This window comes from Nycticebus coucang, chromosome 11 (assembly GCF_027406575.1).
Source record: "Nycticebus coucang isolate mNycCou1 chromosome 11, mNycCou1.pri, whole genome shotgun sequence".
Classification (NCBI taxonomy): Eukaryota; Metazoa; Chordata; class Mammalia; order Primates; family Lorisidae; genus Nycticebus; species Nycticebus coucang.
This window is the reverse complement of record NC_069790.1, coordinates 113,532,804-113,539,669: the sequence shown is the minus strand read 5'-3', so window position 1 is coordinate 113,539,669 and position 6,866 is coordinate 113,532,804.

The window sequence follows — 6,866 nt, the reverse complement described above, 5'->3', positions numbered from 1 at the left end:
GATGAATGTGGAGTGATAGCTCATTGTAGGTTTCATTTGACTTTCCCTAAAGACTGACAGTATTGGAAAGCTTTTCATGCATTAAGTATTGTACATTTACTTATATTCTATGGAGAAATGGCTATTGTCTGGTTTTGAATTGGGTTGTTCATCACCGATGTTGAGTTGTCTTATCCTTGCTTTGTGAGACAGAGTCTGAACAATGTCTGCATCCTATTTGCATCCTGGTGTTTTTGAGTACATCTGGTAAATTATGTTTGAATGTCCTGGTCATTTCTTCTTGGGCCCTTCCTGCCCTGCTTCTCAGGTGGCTTCCAGCAGCCACTCATCTTTGTGATTGGAAGCCACTATGGAAGCTGCTGAGACAACCTTCCTTCACTCCCACTTCCCTGTGCTCGGCTGTGGAAGGATCAGAACAATAGACAAAGGGGTGTCTCCAGCAGAGAAATTTGTAACCAGGTGTCCAGGGCACCTATGGCAGGGTGTATAAACTGCACTTTACTTTTTATTTCAGCCTCAACCATCACCAGCACCAAAAAGCCATGACAACTTTTAGGAACAATGTGGTTTGGAATAGCAAAGGACTAAGTGGGACTTGTGAAACCACAGACAGGTGCAGAGCTGAGGGCCCAACATGGAGGGACCACACAAGCACGCACACATACTCACTCACATGGGGACGTGCTGGCAGCAGAGGGTGTATGGCGTGTGCTCCAAATCCAATTCTCACAGTCTTTCCAGACAGTGGGTCCATCACAATCTCCTCCGAGACGTATTCTCACTTGTGTATGTTTAACTTCTCCACTACTCTGGCTCTGACAGCAAATATGTATCCTTTATGCTTTTTACACTTTCGAAGGAATTGCAAAGGCCCTTCTGCAACTCTGCCTCTCCTTTCAGCTACTGCTCTACCTTTTCCACCCCCTGCTCAGGACCAAACTTCTGAAGAGTAAACTCCATTTTCTCCTGGCCTCCCACTGACACCTGGACCATTGTGATTTGACCCTGTCTTCTCCTCGCTGCTGATACCACTAGTCAAGGTTATTTACCTGTGATTGAACCCACTGAAAACCTTAGTTTTACCTGAGCTCTGGGTGATATTCACAGAACAGTTGCATATTCACCGCTTTTCAGCATGTCTAGTGCTCCACGCCCCAGGCACTGTTGCTGCTTCTCTTCGCCCAGCCCAGTAACAAGTTTTGGCCCACAGGCTTTCATTTTCCCTGCCACCTGGGCAATCCCATCTACTTTCATAGATTGCCACACAGGAGCTCACCGATTGCCCACCCCCTGTCTCCAGTTTAGATCTATCTCTGGAGCTCCAGGCCTGAGCAGCTTGGCCCCTATCTATTGGACCGCTCTGTCTGGATATTTTACAGACAGCTTAAATGCAACATGTCCCAAACTGAACAGCTTTCCTTCCTCACCAAACCTGCTTCTCCACTGGTGTCCCCAAACAGACACGTGACAGTGCAAGCGGCAAGGTTGCCTAAGCCGGGATCCTGGCTGTCAGGCTCAGCACTTCTGTCTCAGCCTCACTCCAGGAAATCTCAAGTCCTATGAATATTCTAGTCCAAAAATGACTTCTTAAAAAAAAGGATTTTGTTTAGATGGCACATCACATGGTCTAAAATTCAAAGAGCACACAGGCAAGTAAGTTTTCCTACCTCTGTCTCAGCCCTTCAGGTGTCCTCCTCAGGGACATTCACTAAGAAAAGTTTATTATTTATCCTTCCAGAAATACTCATGGCATATCCAAGCCTGTGGATGTATCTATTTCTCTTAAAATACATATAATAGTATAGTAAATTAGAGAAATTATCCTTGCTTTTGTCATTTAATATATTTTAAAGACTGGCTGATCTCAATATAACATTTAAAAATATATATCTCCTTTGCCCCTGCCTCTCCAAACCTTCTTGCCATTCTTCTAAAATGAGCCACCCTCAGGGCAGCAGTGAGTAGGGCGCCAGCTCCATATGCCGAGGGTGGCAGGTTCAAACCCAGCCCCGGCCAAACCGCAACAAAAAAAATAGCTGGGCGTTGTGGCGGGCGCCTGTAGTCCCAGCTACTCGGGAGGCTGAGGCAAGAGAATGGCGTAAGCCCAGGAGTTGGAGGTTGCTGTGAGCTGTGTGACGCCATGGCACTCTACCCAGGGCAGTACAGTGAGACTCTGTCTCTAAAAAAAAAAAAAAAAATGAGCCACCCTCACCTCCCTCCTGCATTGTAGCCACAGGAGTAGGTCCCTAACTGTTTGCTGTGCTCTTTGTATGCAATATTGGTCTTCTATAACCCACACTCCACCCTGCAGTCAAAACGAGCTTTGCAAAAGGCAGCTCCTGCCTCCAACTCTGGTCTGTGGGAAGCCTTCTCCTGAGCTGACCCCAGAGATCGCTCCAGACAGTCCTCAGACCTCTGTCCTTCTTCACTTTATTTGACCAGGATGAATTATTTTTTAGTTCCTGGATAGTACTACATTCTCCATCCTCTTGGTCTTCACAATTTCTGGACCTTTCTACTCCTCTGCCCTCATTCTCTGTTTCATCTTTGTAACTTGTTTATTCATCCTGTTGGTCTCAGAGTAAAGATAATACATTTTGGGAAGCATGTGTGTGTGTGTCCAAGGGAGTAGGGGCTCCCAGACTTCTAGGCTAAGTTAGAGACCATTTCCTCTATGTTTCCAGACCACCAGTGTTTTATTTTCATTACATGCACTGCACTTTATCACACTTAATTGTTTAACTGACTGCAAGCTACACAAATGTGAAGATGGTGTCCTTCTTATTCACCACTGTCTTCCTAGGGCCTGGCATAATTCCTGGTATGATGTGTTATGAAATAAATATTTATTAACTGAATCTATGAATGATTGGCCTATTTTTATTTTAGGTTCGCTTACTGGCCAGAGACACTTCAGTTTTTGTTCTACCTCTCAAAGGTGGTTAAAAACAAAACAAAACAAAACCTGCCTTTTGAGTGAAGTTGTAACTAAAAATGAGCACATAATATAATATGAGTGGAAACACTTTGGGAAGAATAAAAGCCAAGGCAAATAATTACTACGAAATTGTTCATCCTAAATATACTGAATATATCTCCTTCTGTGTGCAGGTGTGAGAGACAGAGAGAGAGATTGAGAGAGAGAGGGAGATTGAGAGAGAGAGATTGAGAGAGAGAGGGAGATTGAGAGAGACAGGAAGAGGGAGGAGGAGGAGGAAGAGAAAGGTGAGGAATGAAAGGAGAAAAGAGGGGGAGAGAATTGCAGCAGCAACACTCTGGGACTGAGCTCACTGAACTCCGTGGTAGTCAGACCCTCTGGGAAAGAAATTAATGCAATTGCCAGGATTCCGCATCACCTTTGGAGCCTAGCTGAAAAGGGAAGAGAGGAGAGGCACGGACACTGCTGCACTGCCGGACACACATAGCAGGGGAACAGCGCGCTGAAGTGTTAAACTAGGTGGCAGCCGTCCTGCCGACAGATCAGGGTGAAAGAAACTTGCGCTGCTCTCCCCTCTCAGCAGTTTCTCAGGTACCTGCAAATGCTGGCCATTCTTCCTGGCTTCAGGATAGAGCCCAGAAAACAATCTCTGTCCTGTAAGCCTCTTGCACCAGAGGCAAGAAAGTGATGAGAGAATTTTGTCCTTACAGGCATCACTGGACTTTAAAAACATGTCCTCTTCCCTAGATGTTTACAATGTGTTTCATGGAAGGGTTCTGGGTTCTGATGAGAAAAGTTGACTTGCATCTGAGGAATGGCTCTGCTGGCAGCAGGAAGGCCAGAGGTCAGCGTCCCTCCCCTGTGTTGCCTGAAGTAATTCAAGATAAGGTCTGGGTCATGCTGAGGAGGAGTGAGAAGAGAAGGAGGAAGAGAGCCAGTGAAGGGAAGGCTGCCATGGAAACTGTCCAGGGTACGCTAGGACGCCTAAGAACACAGAGTGGGTTTGGAGACAGAGGGCCAACTGTACTGTCCAGAAGGCCTTTCTCCACCCCTGAGTTCACGCAGGGGCAAGCTGAAGAAACACTCTGAGGTGGACACTCTGATGTGGGGTCAAGGATCATTCCCTTCTCTGAGCCAGACCTGCTTGTCTCTTAAAGAAGAGAGTGCGTGGAGAGAGATACTTTAGCAGGTCACACTGAGTGGTGTCACACAGTTGATGTGTAGAGGTGGGGAAGTGTGGCCCAACTCTTTCTGCCTGAATGGAGCCACCTGGACTGGACACACCTTTTTCATTTTCCTTCTACCTCTTTGTTGTTCCTGGGGTGGAGGAGGCTGCAATTATGGCCATTTGGGCCTGAAGGAGCTGGGGCTTGTGCAAGGCTGGGCCACAGCTGGAAGGCCTGAGTGTGTATGTCCCCTCTTGCCAGTACAGGGCCAGGTGGTTGGAGAGGGGCTGTCCTTTGTGATTTTTTTTTGAGACAGAGTGCCATGGCCTTAGCCTAGCTCATAGCAACCTCCAACACCTGGGCTTAAGTGATCCTCTTGCCTCCAGCCTTCAGAGTAGCTGGGACTAGGGGTGCCCACCACAACACACAGTTAATTTTCCTATTTTTAGTAAAGATGGAGTCTCACTCTTGCTCAGGCTGGTCTCAAACTCCTGAGCTCAGGCGACCCACCTGCCTCAGCCTTTCAGAGTGCTGGGATCACAGACTGGAGCCACCGTGCCCAGCCCTCCTTAGTGATTTTTAGATGGCTGTTCTCTTGTCAGCAGAGCTTTCTCTCCTCTGCTCTTTCTGTGTGAGCTGCTGTCCTAACTCCTTCCCTATTGAGCTGTGGTACCTCCAAGACACATCCTCACTGCCTCCCACCCAGACTGTCACTGTGGCCTTCCTCTGTTCAAGACTGTCTTAGGTTCTCAGCTACCCTGAGGCCAGCTCAGCCCCTCCTCTCATGTTCCCATGAGCAGAACTCTTGGAGAGCCAGGGCCCTTCTTGGCTGACATGTGCAGGTGAAAGCCCAATTTCAATCCCCGGCTCTGCTGCAATATTACCTGAGGTAACTGGTCTATCAGGTGGCAATGACGATTTCTGACTTGTCTACCTGACAATGTTGTGACGATAAAATAGCACCGTGTATGCAAAGCACGTGGGCTCAGGCCTTACTGACGTAAGAGTCAGTGCGGTGCCTCGGCCTGTCCCTATTCCCTTCTCTCGTATTCTTGCTCCCTCTGCTTTTCCTCAGTCCTGTTAAGGTCCTGCCTTCTAAGTCAAGGATAAAAAGGAAAGGGAAAAAGATAGGTGTATCCATGGCCAGGGCTCCATGGAGGTGGCCCTCTGGGTCAGAGAGGGTAACCCCTCCCAGTGGACGGTTAGCTCCTTCTCCTGGGGAATCTTGGCCCCCTGACCCTTGCCCTGTAGCTCTCACTTTCCCTCTCCTCTCCCTACATAAACCACATCCAGGGAGAGCATCTGCAAAGTGGGGTTTGGACTAAATTGTTCCTTCTTTACCCTCGCAGATGTCTCTGTCTCTTCCCTTCTCTCTCTCTTCCTCCATGGGTGATCCTGATGAAAAGAAGGGAAAGAAGGAGATGATTTCCCAGCCCCACGGCCTCTGTGCCACCCCCTCTAGGACTCAGGTCAGTGATCACTCTCTCCCTCTGGGTCCCAGGCCATCAGGCTGGGAGAACTCAGGAAAAGAGGGTGGAGTGGCTGGGGACACAGGTGTCCTTGCCACACACACACCACGTGAGGCTCCATTCCAGCTGAGGCTCCCTTCCTACCTTCTTCAGGCCAATTAATCTTTCAAGAGCATATGGCCCTTTCTTTGTGTGTGGGCTGGGGATTGAAAAACACCCCGTCCCCACTGGGCATATGAGTAAACATACACACATACACCCACTTCTCTGCCACCTTCCCTGCTTCCCATCACTTTCTGGATCCCTCTCTTTTACACTGTCCCACTTTTGCTGTTAGGACCTAGGAGAGGAAATACACCTATTAAATAGCTTGCAATTTCTTTGGCATGGCTCATTCTCCACAAAGCATAGTTCAACACATACTCTAAGCCAGGGACTTTAGCAAGGAGAAAGAAGAACCATACCATGGTTTAGCTGTTTCCTTTGAGACCTCCAAGTGGTAGAAATAAGCAAGTAATCGGACACTTAAACAAGTGTAATTCTTTACACTCAGGGTGTGAGGAGAGGTGGGAGCTTAGAGGAACAGGGACTAGTTCTGGCTGGGTGAATTTGGGTGCAGAGGGAAGAGAAGGGAACATAGGACATGTGAATTGGGACTCAGAAGTTGGGCTGGAGTTGATGAACTTAAACTGTAGCAGTTCCACAAGTCAACAGTGTACTCAGGAGTTTGATTTAAACAGTATCTTCATTGGGGATAAAGTTGAAGTCCATAGAATGGATGAAACAGAAATTTGCCCTGTGTAGGTGATCACAAGTCTGAGATTGGATCAGCTCCAGTACCATAAAGGGGGAAGGATTTGCTCACCAGAATGTACACACTGGTCTTCAAGATAGACAGCCACAGAGGAGAAGGATGAGGGAATCAGAGCAGAGGCTAATAGTGCACATTTACCATGAGCCAGGGGCCTTGCACACATTTCATTTAATGCTCAGGAACCTGGAAGTTAGCTGTTGTCACCCTCCGACAGGCAAGCCGGGCCCAGAGACGGTGAGTTACCTGCCTAAGGTCAAGTGACTACTAATGTGCTCACTTTGTGGACAAGGAAACTGAGGCTTACAGAAGTAGATTAATTTGCCCAAGATTAATCAACCAGTAATTAGTAGAGCTTGACTTTGAACCCAGATTTATCTGGCCCCAAGGCCTGTGCTTCCACTATAAGATTCAGAGCCCTACAGTAAATGTCTCCACCCACCAGAAAGCTACTAGTATTGCCTGGATGTGTTCAATTTCAA